This window comes from Myotis myotis, unplaced genomic scaffold (assembly GCF_014108235.1).
Source record: "Myotis myotis isolate mMyoMyo1 unplaced genomic scaffold, mMyoMyo1.p scaffold_m19_p_2, whole genome shotgun sequence".
Lineage (NCBI taxonomy): Eukaryota > Metazoa > Chordata > Mammalia > Chiroptera > Vespertilionidae > Myotis > Myotis myotis.
In genome coordinates this window covers 67,795,561-67,810,141 of record NW_023416324.1, presented here as the reverse complement: position 1 = coordinate 67,810,141, position 14,581 = coordinate 67,795,561, and the positions used below count along the sequence as shown (strand labels likewise).

The following is a 14,581-nucleotide window of genomic DNA, read 5'->3' as shown; positions in this document are numbered from 1 at the left end:
TCTCTCTTAAACAGAACAAGAGGGCACCAGAAAAAGCAGAGCCTAGCCTTAGAGATATTTTTGCTATTAATCTTACCATTTTGGGCTGTTGCTTTAAACTATTTTATAAGTGTCATCTCAGCATTGGTTTGTGTTCATTCTCTACTGCACCCTACATGTAAAGTATTTTGATTGTTCCTTGGGGAAGGCAAACAACTTTGCCATGTGGTCCTTGTCTTGTAAGAGGGAAGATTTTCATTATGGTGGTGGTTGGGGCAGAGGGGGACTGGGGTGATCATCATTTTGTTGCACCCCCTCCCCTTTTTGGTCCCTGTTCTTTTGACTTGATATCTTTTTCTATTTCCTGTACTTATCACATTTTACTGTGAGCCTCAAACTTATCCTTTATCTCTTCTGAGAAATCAGTTGGTCCTGAAAACACTTACCTCTATCTAAATGACAGAAGATGAATGAATAGGCTGCACTGGAGACTCTGGGAAAAGGGGAATCGGCCGCATCCTTTTCTTAGTCTGTATTCCCCTTTTTCAGTGCTCAGTCTCACTGCTTTTATTTTTTTTTAAATTAAATCTTTATTGTTCAGATTATTACATTTGTTCCTCTTTTTTTCCCCCATAACTCCCCTCCTCCCAGTTCCCACCCCACCCTCCGCCCTCATTCCCTACCCACTGTCCTCATCCATAGGTGTACGATTTTTGTCCAGTCTCTTCCCGCATCCCCCACACCCCTTTCCCGCCCAAGAATAGTCAGTCCATTCCCTTTCTATGTCCTTGATTCTATTATAATCACCAGTTCATTCTGTTCATCAGATTATTTATTCACTTGATTTTCAGATTCACTTGTTGATAGATGTGTACTTGTTGTTCATAATTTGTATCTTTACCTTTTTCTTCTTCCTCTTCTTAAAGGATACCTTTCAGCATTTCATATAATACTGGTTTGGTGGTGATGAACTCCTTTAGCTTTTCCTTATCTGACCTTCAATTCTGAATGATAGCTTTGCTGGATAAAGTAATCTTGGTTGTAGGTTCTTGGTATTCATCACTTTGAATATTTCTTGCCACTCTCTTCTGGCCTGCAAAGTTTCTGTTGAGAAATCAGCTGACAGTCGTATGGGTATTCCCTTGTAGGTAACTGACTTTCTTTCTCTTGCTGCTTGTAAGATCCTCTCTTTGTCTTTTGTTCTTGGCATTTTAATTATGATGTGTCTTGGTATGGTCCTCTTTGGATTCCTTTTGTTTGGGGTTCTCTGCGCTTTCTGGACTTGGAAGTCTATTTCTTTCACCAGGTAGGGGAAGTTTTCTGTCATGATTTCTTCAAATAGGTTTTCAATATCTTGCTCGCTCTCTTCTTCTGGCACCCCTATAATTTGGATGTTGGTATGCTTGAAGCTGTCCCAGAGGCTCCTTACACTATCTTTGTATTTTTGGATTCTTTTTTCATTTTGCTTTTCCAGTTGGGTGTTTTTTGCTTCTTCGTATTTCAAATCATTGACTTGATTCTTGCGCTCCTCTGGTCTGCTGTTGGGAGTCCGTATAATATTCTTTATTTTAGTCAGTGTATGCTTAATTTCTAGTTGGTCCTTTATCACAAATTCGAGGGTCTCACTAGATTTCTTGAGGATCTCACTACATTTATCAGCGGTTTCTAGAAAGTTCTTGAAAAACCTTGAAAGTGTGGTTTTGAACTCTATGTCCAGTAGTTTGCTTTCCTCCATTTCTGTCATTTGTGTCCTGTTTGTCTCGGCATTTTTTATGCTTTGCTGTGTCGATAGAGTGGCTTTCTGTGCTAAGTGTCCTATAGGGCCTGGTGGCTCAGCCTCCCCAATTACCTGAAGTAGACACTCTTGGTTGCACCCCCTTGTGGGCTTTGTGCACAGTCTTGTTGTAGTTAAGCTTTGATTGTTGTAGGCATCACTGGGAGGATTTGACCTCCAGGCCAATTGGCTGTGAGAATCAGCTGTGTCTAAGGTGGGAAAACTTCTGTGCTGAAGACACCCTTCTGGGGCAAGACTTGCTTCAGTGGGGCTTTGGTGCTCACTGAGTCTGCCCCCTGAGTGTGTCCCTTATGGATCTGCAGAGTTATAATTGGATGGTCCCACTCTGACCACTGGGTACACTGGCTCTTGGATCTAAGGAGGTGCTAATCTAGCCTCTGCCTGAGGCTACCCTGCAGAAGCCAGCTGTAAAGCAATGCAAGTTGCCCTGGGGGCCTTGGGCAGCTGCAGTTTGTTTAGTAATTTTCAGATTACTAAGGGCCGGGCCTTTCATATGCAAAGGCCTCCTTGCACTGCTTGGGTGGGGCGGAGCCCCAGGGGATCAACTGGGTGGGCGGAGTGAGCAGTATGGGTGCTCTCAGTCCTGTCCTCAGAGGCCCTGGCAATCGCTGTGTGTGCCTCCGAGAGAAAGCTGCCCTCTAATTCCGACCGATGCCAGACAGTCCCAGTTCTCCCGTATGAGTCTGGGTCCTCAGAGACTCGCCCGGAACTGGAGCTCAGAGCCCTCAACTTTCTCCCGATGAAACAGGCAATCGTGACCTCAGCTGCCAGCCCTCTCCGCATGCACCTCTGCACCTTTGTATTTTACTTCCGCACTGCACCTCCTCTGAGTCTCAGTATGCTATTCTCTTTCCTTCTAGTTGTAGAATTTCCACTCAGCCAGCCTTCCTGTGGTTCTGGATGATGTTCGTTCCGTCTTTTAGTTGTATTTTTGAAGTGGCTGTGCGAGGCAGCAATCTCCGGTGTTTACCTATGCCGCCATCTTGGTTTTCTCCCCCCACTGCTTTTATTAAGATCCAGGACTTAAAACTACTCACCCTGCTACTGTGAGAAGGAATATTCTTTCCTTACCTTATGGCAATGAGAAAGAGTGGCCAAGGAGGACTAAAAGGAAATTTCTCACCATTTTGCCATCGTTGGATCCAATAATCTAGCTCACTACTACATTTATCCTGGTTATTAAAGAGTCTAATTAAGACAGGGGAAAGGCTACATTTAGTGCTTATTCTCCCAAGCCTTCTGTTTCCTGGATCTCTTTTCCCTAATGCCGAATTAAAGGCTGTACAATAAACAGTGCAAAGAAAAGCCACTGTTCTTTGAATTTACTGGTGGTTATCTTTGGAAACCATTATAATGTTATCCATTCTGTCTTGCTGCTTTATCTGACCTTTTCTTAAGCAGTAATATGTCTTCCTCTTGGATTTGTTTCTTAATATAGTGTTGAAAATTCAACTGCTTGGTGCAGCTCTCACCTATGACCTATCTACTTGGCATCTGTGCAGCATTTGATATGACTTCCTTATATTACCAAAACACAACTTTCTTAACTCCATTTTGTTACTAACACTAGGTTGCAAGCTATTTGAAGGTAGAACCTATGTTACACACATTCATTATCAAAACCATGTTGTACGTAAGCCACGCAAGCTAAATAAATGTGTATTCTTAGTGCCATTAAAATTCCAAACTAGCTCAAAGTTTAATTTTTCTGACACTTCATGACCTCTTTTCTCAATGAATCATTGCAATCTCACTGCCGCGAATGTTTTCAAGTCATGGTTGTTCCAGCAGTAGTCACAGACACCAACTCATCTTAATTTCTAAGCTTGCTTCAGAAGCTATCATCTTCTTCTATTTCACATCCCCATCACTCACTGCAACGTCTGCGAACAAGAAGCCCTTAACACTATCTGTTGAGTAAATAAATGAGTGAATTCGGATGCTTGTTCATGGAGCAACGCTTGTCCAAATCAGATCTGGGGTGCCCTACTCTGCTGCAGTGACAAGTTCAGTACCTGTGCTCTAGTCCACCTTCTTTGATAGATTTGATGGTTGTGTCCTTCATGATAGGTTGCTGAACACCTTGGAAGGATTTGGGCTTGCTCTTTGAAGTGGGGAGCAATTTCAGGAATAAAATGCACCTATGTAAAGAACTGGTTCTCAAACTTTTTAATCTTGTCCTGGCTGGTGGTAAGAGTGTCGGCTATCACACCAAGGGTCACAGGTTCAATTCCTGGTCAAGGGCATGTACCTGGGTTTCAGGTTCAGTACCCAGCCTGGTTGGGACTTTTGCAGGAGGCAATCAATCGATGATGTTTCTCTCACTTTCCCCCTCCATCCCTCTCTTCCACTCTTTTAAAAATCAATGGAAAAAATATCCTTGGGTGAGAAATAACAAAAACAAAACAAAACAAAAAAACCCCAAAACTTTTTGATCTCAAGACTCCTTCACATTCTAAAATAGATGGGGTGCTCAAAGAACATTTTTTAAAATGTGGGCTGTGCTTATCAACATTTACCATATTAGAAGTTAAAACCAAGAAATTAAAAAATATGTATTAACTCATTTAAAATAATAAGCCCATTTCATGGTAACATAAAATATGCTATAAAAATAATTATATTCTATAAAACAAAAAATAAGAATGGCATTGTCTTACATTTTTTAAAATATATATATATTTTATTGATTTTTACAGAGAGGAAGGAAGAGAGATAGAGAATCAGAAACACCGATGAGAGAGAAACATCGATCAGCTGCCTCCTGCACACACCCACTGGGGATGTACCCACAACCAAGGTACATGCCCTTGACCGGAATCGAACCCAGGACCGTTCAGTCCGCAGGCCAACGCTCTATCCACTGAGCCAAACCGGTTAGGGCTTGTTTTACATTTTTGTGAATCTCTTTAACATCTGGCTTAATAGAAGATAACTGGGTCCTCATATCTGCTTCTGCATTCAATCTGTTGAAATATGTTTCTTGATTAAAATTTATGAACCAGATACGTGTTTGGAAAAGGGAGAAGTACCTTCCTAGCCTTTTCATATAATTGTGGATATTAATTTTTTTTAAATATATTTTTTATTGATTAAGACATTACATATGTGTCCTTGTCCCCACGTTACCCTCTACCCCCCACCCACCCCCCCCACCCCCGCTCATACCCTCACCCCCCCGTTGTCCATGTCCATTGATTAGGCCTATATGCTTGCATATAAGTCCTTTGGTTGATCTTTCCCCCTTACCCCCACCCTCCCCTACCTTCCCTCCAAGTCCCGACAGTCCAATCAATGCCTCTCCGTCTCTGGATCAGTCCTTGTTCATCAGCTTATGTTGTTCATTATATTCCACAAATGAGTGAGATCATGTGGTATTTATCCGCTCTCCAGTTCCATCCATGCTGTGGCAAATGGTAAGAGTTCCTTTTTCTTCTTCCCCTTCTTAAAGAATACCTTTCAGCATTTCAGATAATGCTGGTTTGGTGGTGATGAACTCCTTTAGCTTTTTCTTATCCGTGAAGCTCTTTATCTGACCTTCTATTCTGAATGATAGCTTTGCTGGATAAAGTAATCTTGGTCGCAGGTTCTTGCTATTCATCACTTTGAATATTTCTTGCCAGTCTCTTCTGGCCTGCATGGTTTCTGTTGAGAAATCAGCTGACAGTCGTATGGGTATGCCCTTGTAGGTAACTGACTGTCTTTCTCTTGCTGCTTTTAAGATTCTCTCTTTATCTTTTGCTCTTGGCATTTTAATTATGATGTGTCTTGGTGTGGTCCTCCTTGGATTCCTTTTGTTTGGGGTTCTCTGCGCTTCCTGGACTTGTAAGTCCATTTCTTTCACCAGGTAGGGGAAGTTTTCTGTCATTATTTCTTCAAAAAGGTTTTCAATATCTTGCCCTCTCTCTCCTTCTGGTACCCCTATAATTCTGATGTTGGTACGCTTGAAGTTGTCCCAGAGGTTCCTTACACTATCTTCATATTCTTGGAATCTCTTTTCTTTTTTCTTTTTCGGTTGGGTATTTTTTGTTTCTTTGTATTTCAAATCTTTGACTTGATTCTTGGGATCCTCTTGTCTACTGCTGGATCTCTGTAAATTATTCTTTATTTCAGTCAGTGTATGCTTAATTTCTAGTTGGTCCTTTTTCATGTCCTCCATAGTCTCACTATACTTATTGAGGGATTCATTAAATTTATCGGCGGTTTCCATAAAATTCTTGAAAAACCTTATAAACGTGGCCTTGAACTCTATATCCAATCGTTTGCTTTCCTCCATTTCTGCCATTTGTGACCTGTTTCTTTGTCTCCGCATTTTGGCAGCTTCCCTGTGTTGATAGAGTGGCCCTGTGCGCCAGGTGTCCTGTAGGGCCCAGTAGCTCAGCCTCCCCAGTTACCTGGGGTGGACACTCTTGGTGCACTCTCGGTGCCTTGGTTGTTGTAGAATCACTGGGAGGAATTGACCTCCAGGCCAATTGGCTGTGAGAATCAGCTGTGTCTAAAGTAGGAGAACTTCTGTGCTGAAGACACCCTTCTGGGGCAAGACTTGCTTCAGTGGGGCTTTGGTGCTCACTGAGTCTGCTCCCTGAGTGTGTCCCTTATGGATCTGAGGAGTTGCAGTCTGGATGGTCCCCCTCTGACCACTGGGTACAGTGGCTCCTGGATCTAAGGAGGTGCTAATTCAGCCTCTGCCTGAGACCACACAGCAGGAGCCACGAAGAGGCTCAGCTGTGAAGCAATGCAAGCCGCTGCGGGGCCTTGGGCCTTCTCTTGGAAGTTCCGGGTCTGCCTGGCTAGGCTGCAGTTAAGTACATTCACATGCAAAAGCCTCTGCCGCAGCCTGGGTGGGGCGGGTTCTCAGGAATCAAAGGGCGGAGAAAGCAGCTATGGCCGATTCTCCGCCCGGAGTCGCGCGTCTCAGTGTCCCGGTAACGGCTGCAAGCACCTCTGAGGGAAAGCCGCCCTCAAGTTCGCCCGCTGCCGGACAGACCAGCCTCTCCCCGTATGAGTCCTGGGTCCCCAGAGACTTCCCGGAACCGGAGTTCAGAGCCGTGGGGAGCTTGTGATTCCAAAAAGACAGCCGCGTCCTCAGGCGCCACCCCCTTCCCTCGCGCGCAGGTTTGATCCCTGTTCCTGGTAGGGGAGCGTGTGAGAGGGAACCAATTGATGTGTCTCTCTCACATTGATGTTTGTCTCTCTTTTCCCTTCCTACATCCCCTCCACTCTCTCTTTAAAAAAAAAAAATCAATGGAAAAAATATCATTGGGTGAGGATTAAAAAAAATCATATTCATTAATATCACCACTACTTTCATCAGAAACGCTTTTAAGTAATGCAAAGCTGTCAAACTCATAGTGGTGAGTACAAGATTTCCAAAATTTTAATTATCATTTGCAAGTCTGAATTTCATTTCTGGCAGCACGTATAACTGATATATCAGTTGTTCTTTTTAAAGTGTCATTTTGTTCATTTTGAAAAAAATGTCTTCCACATACTGAAGTCTGAATAATCATTTGTTTCATTCAAGTAAAAATGGTGTAATATGATAAAGGAGCTAATTCAACTTTCAACTCAAGTAAGGACTTCCTCTTGAGACACCCATTATACTTATTTTATATGTTCTTTACCCTCACCACAATGTATTAATACAATATGCAGCTAAGGGTTGAGAGTTATTAAAATCGTAATTTTACTGCTTCAATGAGGACATTACATAAAACTGGCCATTTTTTTTAAAGCAGTGTGTGCAAATGAAGAATATAGTCTCTATAGTACAGTCTGGTGCCTCTATTTTGATCCATGCTAAGACACCTCACCCACCACCACTTTTGTACCACCAGTGAAAAAGGCAAAAAACATCTTAGCATTAAAAAATAATTTGGGCCCCGCCTGCGTGGTTCAGTTGGTTAGAACATCATCCCATACCCCAAAGAGTTGTGGGTTTGATTCCCAGTCAGGGCACATACCTAGGTTGAGGGGGAAGAACCAATCAATGTTTCTTTCTTACATCAATGTTTCTTTCTCTCCCTTCCTCTCTCTCTAAAAATCAATAAAACATATCCTCAGATGAGAATTAAAAAATAATAATTTTGACCTTGTGGACCCCTTAAAAAGGTTTAGGCTACCAGGGTTCCATGAACCACACTTTGAGAACCACTAAGGTAGAGGCTCATGTTCCTTTATCTATGGCTCTCCTTGAAAAAATCCTGGGTAGTCATTACAGGTGAGGTGCCCCAAGGCTTTGTCTGAATTGTCTTCACAGGCATTATTCTCCTAACATGGAAAATAGACGAAGAATCTAAGAAACTTAAGGGTTATCTACTGCTTCCTAATATTGGCACAGCCTAGTTAAGATGGATTACAAGACTTGTTAGAGAAACAGCTGGTCAAAATGACATAGCCTTTTAGTGTTATCACTGAACTCAATGTACATAACCTCTTGTGTGTGTGTGTGTGTGTGTGTGTTTATGTGCACCTTGTATGTACATGCTCATATATGTATGTACATAAATACTACATATAAATGTAGTTAGATGTATAATATACACACAGATGTAAGTACATACAGACTTTATTGTTTTAACATATCACAAGGCTCAAAATCAATATCTAGCACAGCAGTAATCTTTGGAATAAGTTTTAATGCAACAAAAGGGGAGAGTGTTGAATAAAAAACTCCAAAACTGAAAAGAGGATGATAGACCTTTTGCTTTCTTAACTAAAAACTGTTTAGTATTCTTCTTACACAAATTTCAGCACCTCTGAAAGTCATACATTACAGTGACAACCACACTTGATTTCTTTCATTATTATTATAGTTTCCATGTGATTTGTGAACCATTTCAAGAACTAACATCTTAAGCTGTAGCAGTCATTTCTGAATAAACTGCTGGGATAAAATAGTTTTTTCCCCCAGAAGCTCAATCAGCATAATTTTATTTTACTAAATTTTTTGTTTGTTTTACTAGTAGAAATGCAAATGATATCTTTATATATTTTTTAAACTCCAATCTCCAACTTGTTATGTAAGATTTTAGTTTGTCTAATTAAGTAATGTCTTTGGAAATATGGCATTTCAACTTCAATCAAGATATTCTGGTATTTTTAAATTAAAATATATATAAAGTTTTAAATTTTTCTGCTCTGTGTCCTATTGCAGAAATCAATGTGCACTTCCTTTATTAAAAACATTTATTATCAAAAGTAATCTTAAAGGCTTCATTAGCCAAAAACCTTTACCTCTCAAATTTATCATGGCATATAATTCTTTGTTAATGAATATTGGTAAAGTGGTTGCAAATCCAGAGTTTTTTATTGCTTTCATTTATTTGACTCTTCCTGAAATTATCTTCATTCCTCTCAGGAGAATTTTAGTATTATATTTTCCAGAATTAATAACACAGAACAAATTCTACTCTTTTAACCCATGTCTTGAAGAATATCAAACTTATTCTACTTTAATTCAAACTTGACTGTTAACATTGTTCCTCTATGGCTATCAGGTGGATACAGCTAACTCATGCTTTGTTCCAGATTTTTTTCTGGAATCATCTTTAGACAGTACAATTATACACGGTTCAAGGAAACAAGGGCCCATTCTATCATATCAGTAACATGGTGAGTGGCTCCTTAAAAGTGAAATTAAACAATTCAATAATTCCTGAGCATGTAAAATATGAATTCTACAGAACCTCCCCCCTCCCCCACTACATATATTATTCACCTATGATGCTAAATCTAACAGTCAATTCTTAGCCCTCGCCTACCTGCTCTATCAGCAGCACTGGCACAATATGACCATATTTTTCTTTTTTTAAAAAAAAATTTTTAGTTAATCCTCACCCGAAGTATTTTTCTATTGATTTTTAGGGAGAGTGGAAGAGAGAGGGAAAGACAAAAACATCAACGTGAGAAAAACACATCAAATTGGTTGCCTCCTACACGAGCCCCAACCAGGGCCTGGGCCAGGGAGGAGCCTCCAACCAAGGTATGAGCCCTTGACCGGAATCAAACCTGGGCCCCTTCGGTCTCTAGGCCGATGCTCTATCTACTGAGCCAAATTGGCTAGGGCATGACCATTCTTTACGTGACTTGCAGGACATCAGCCATTAAATTTTCCTCCTGCTTCCTTGGCTGTTCCTGCTTAACTTCTTAACTTCTTTGCTGTTCCCTTCTCTTCTCCCTGGTCTGTCTCGGGAGTGCTCAGTGCTTAGTCTTAGGGCTTTTCTTTTCCCTAACTCACTCATTCTCCTGGAGATACATCTAGTCACAATGCTTTAATTAGCATCTGTACTAAACACAAATTTATACCAGTATTGACTCATGGAACCAGCTGCCTACTTGACATCTCCATCTGGAGAGCCACTAGACACATGAAATTCATTATGTTCCAAACCAACTCTAGCTCCATTCCCTTCTCCCTACCTCCTGTATGCCCACCAAAGCTCTTCTCTCGGAACTTTCCTGTCATAGTTGATGGCAACTCCTCTTTCCAGCTGCTGAGGCCATATGTCTTGGAGTCATCCCTGGCTCTGCTCTGTCTCTTACACCCCCAATCCAACCTGTCAACAAATACTTATTATATGTTCCTTAATATATTGTCTGTCTCCTCCAACAAGAATATAAGTTTCATGAAGGCAGGGACTTTGCCAGTTTTGTTTTGTAGAGTGATGTATCCCAACTACCTAGAAAATACCACTTGGCATATGGTAGGCACTCAATATTTGCTGAATAAATTAGTGAAGATGTAGTAACTATAATTAAGAAAAGTGGTGTAATTGCCTTTCATTTTAGAAATAATAATTGGAAAGGCCAAGTGTGTGTCTGAGTAATGTCAGGGGAGGACAATCCTGCAGCACAGGGCCAGGACATTTGCACATTTGAGGCCAGTAGGACAAAGAATGCAAAAAAGGAACAGGCCAGAAACGCCACGATTCATTTATGGTTCTTCTCAGTTGTACCCAAAGGCTCCATAAATCAAAATAAAGTCATCAGGATATGCTCAATTATGAAACAACTGCTTTTCCTTTAGCTTGCACAGATGTAAATAAAAATCAGGAGAAAAAGCCAAGTTTTCCAATTTCATAAAAAATGATATCTTTCTCTCTTGGGAGAGCATGACTCTAGATTGTATTTTACTCTGCAGCTGTGGTACATGAAACAAACTATTTCTAGAAAAATCCACTGAAGAAGACCGTAATTATATGGCTCTATAGAAATATATTTAATTTAAAAATTACAAGTGGGTTATAAAATTATAAAACCCGAAAGGCACTTCAGAGGTCATCTAGTCCATAACTCTCATTTTAGGAGTGAAAAGCTTGAGTCAAGAGAGATTAGGTGACTTGCCCAAGGGCCACAGCTAATGGTGAGTCCTGACTTCTAACCAAATCTTACTCCTCACTCTACTGTTCTTAGTTAATACTACATCATGCTGATTCGGATGTAATGAATCTATCATATACTAAGAAACAAAGAGTTTAAATAGAATATCTCCCATACTCAATTTCTCTTTTCATGCTCCTATTTGACAATATATATTTTTAAATAAAATTTTATGAATACATTTAAATGATTCTTAAGCTATCGTGCTCTTATAGTCCCATAAATGAGAACTTCAGACTCAAAAGGAATAGTAAGAGGCAGGTTGAACTTGCAACCCAATATACTTCTGTATTATCATCCCCTTCGATATTTCGATGATGTCATACATTAAATTAATGGCCCCATCACATTATTTGGAAAATATTCCAATTGAGCTTGTTTTCCTAAGGGTAGTGGTGGTCAGGAGCCACATGACTCTTCCCTAGCAATTCTTATTCTCTCTCATAACAGAAGATGTTATAACTCTTCCTCCTTATACTCTGCACATATTTAAAGAAAAATCCCTTTAATCACTCTACTTCAAGCCGTCCATCTCAAGGGCTCTGCTTTACATGACAGTTTCCACAGTTATGTTTATCGTATTCATAAGCCTTTGAATCCACTAACAATTTGTTACATATGATCAGCAGCTGATTTTTCTCTCACAAGCATAGATTACCCTCATTTACTTGTGCAAGTGCTCTAACTAATTATGGATATAAGATATGTCAGGCACTGTGCTAGATCCTGGGGAAATGAAAATGAACAAAGCAGACAAAGTGCCTACCTTCACTCACGTGTATCCTCATGGGAGAATGCGCATTAAAGTGATTTCTGTAAAAGCATGATTTGTAACTGATGATTTTTAATTTAAATTTTTTATTGTTGTGACTGATCTTTGTACATGTGGTTATTGTTTCCTGTGCCAATGGTGCACTTTAAGAGGTGGTTGTTTTTATTTCACTGAGAATAGGGTTTATATCTTGTTTATCTCTGCATCTTCTAGAATACGGCACAATCCCTTTGAATAGACCTTAAATAAATATTTGCTAAATTAAATTAGACCTAAACATACACAGACACTCACAAACAAATACACACACACTATTAAGCATTTTGTAGTAAAGACCAGACTCTTCTATTATGTTATTACTAGAGGCCCAGTGCATGGATTTGTGCTCTGGTGGGGGGTCCCTCGGCCTGGCCTGTGGGGATCGGGCCGAAACTGGCTCTCTGACATCCCCCAGGGGGTCCTGGATTGCGAAGAGGGTGCAGGCCAGGCCGAGGGACCTCACCGGTGCACAATCGGGGCCAGGGAGAGACCATAAGAGGGTTCCAGGGCGTGTCCAGCCCATCTTGCCCAGTCCCAATCAGCCGGACACCAGCAGCAAGCTAACCTACCAGTCAGAGCATCTGCCACCTGGTGGTCAGTGTGTGTCATAGTGACTGGTCGAATGGTCAAACAGTCAGACACTTAGCATATTAGGCTTTTATTATATAGGGCTAGTGGCCCAGTGCATGAAATTTGTGCACTCGGGGGGGTGGGGAGGCTCCCCCAGCCTGGCCTGTGCTCTGTCACAGCGCGGGAGGCCTGCGATCCATCACCCCAAAGAGGTAGGCCCTGCCCACCCATTCAGGCCTCCTTGATGGATTGCCCCAAAGAGGTAGGCCAGAGCCAGGGGAGGCCCCGCCCCAAACACTGCAAGTTCCCTCCCACCCGCACCTGCTGCGCACACAGGCTCCAGCTGATAGGTCGTTATGTGTGAGGGTGTCCCGACCACTTTTATTAGTATAGATCTTGTTATAAACTTTGACACTATGATAAATAAAAGAGTGACTATTATTATGTAGCTTCACATTATAAGTAATGATTATTCAAAGAACATCCACTACCAAAGAGAATGCTGAAGAAGAGGAAAAGAGTCAGGAATAATTTATAATTTATAAGGTTCACCGAAATTTTAATGCACAATGTTCTGTCATTTGTTATAAACAGGATGTTCGACCAATGACTTCTTAGGTCTCAGCTTGTACCCAATGGCTGAATTTTTGGACTTTCTTATCAAAACATTACACTGTTAAGAAACAAGTGACAGAAAATAAATCCAAACATAAAAGTCTTGTCTATAATATATTGGTTTGGAATACTTCGTTTATACATCAGTATGACAATAATAATTATTTAATGCTTATTCTGTATATTTTAAGTAAATTTAAATTCAGAAATTTTTTTCTTTTCTGAAATGAGGCTAATGTGTAATCTAATAGTCTTTAAAAAATTGGACCAGAAAAGATTATCACCAGATGTTACTCATTCCCTCCCTCATCTCTGTTATTCTGAATATACCTAGAGCTTCTCTGAGAAATATGGCTTCAGCTCTCTCTCTGCATCCTACTGGTCTTCTTGGTCACCTCTTCATTCCATGTTGTCTCTATCTCCTTTAAATCAGGTACAATTTTCCAAAAGGCAGAGTGTATACTTGCCCACCCCTCCCCCTATAGGATCTCAAATCCTTGAAAAGACTAAGTGTTTCCCCTCAGACTCTTGATATCATTCAAATGTGATTTAGACAAGGTTTCAGTTCTTTTTATCAGTCTCAACATTAAAAAATGAAGCCTAGAATTTTTTTTCTGTAGTTTGTAATGATTGTTTTCGAAGACTACTGGTATGTCTTCTTCCAAAGGAAAAAAAGAGACTGAGGTTTATCTCCAATCCACTCTTCCCCTGGAGCAAAGAAAGTCCAATAGCTGTAAGCAGCAGACATAACATGAACATACATGTATGTACAGGCCAGAAGATGCAAACCAAACAAGTTTGGAGAGTCTATGAGGAGGGCGCCTTTTTTTTCCTGATGAAGGGATCCAAGGAGAGAAAGGTGGAGGAGAATACAGTAAAAGTCCTGCCCTTCAGAACATTCAAACTAATGTTTTTTGTTTATTTTTCACCCTGTGGAGTGTACAATAATCTGAAAAGGCAAGGGTCACCTTTTAGTTCATATTGCTAACTCCATAGCCTAAAATGCTCAATAGTTTGTTGAGTTAAATTCCAAATGATTCTGGGGGGGGGGGGGGGGGGGAGGGGGGAGTTGTCTTTTTTTTTTTTTTTTTTAAATATATTTTATTGATTTTTCACAGAGAGGAAGGGAGAGAGACAGAGAGCCAGAAACATCGATGAGAGAGAAACATCGATCAGCTGCCTCCTGCACACCTCCCACTGGGGATGTGCCCGCAACCCAGGTACATGCCCTTGACCGGAACCGAACCTGGGACCTTTCAGTCCGCAGGCCGACGCTCCATCCACTGAGCCAAACCGGCTTCGGCGTCTTTTTTGTTCCAACAGGAAGCTTGGTGTGTTTTACAAATACCTTTTCACAAATACAGATAGACTGGTACTTATAAAAACAGTCAACCAAAAGTGTGCCAGGGAAGTTAAAGCAACTTGTTATC

At 40.8% G+C, this 14,581-nt stretch overlaps 1 protein-coding gene across 3 annotated transcripts in view; it reads right to left on the bottom strand.

Annotated features, from left to right (window-relative positions):
* The window catches only part of LRRC8C (leucine rich repeat containing 8 VRAC subunit C), an 88,269-nt gene that overhangs the window by 32,540 nt on the left and 41,148 nt on the right, over positions 1 to 14,581 (bottom strand). The window lies entirely within an intron of this gene.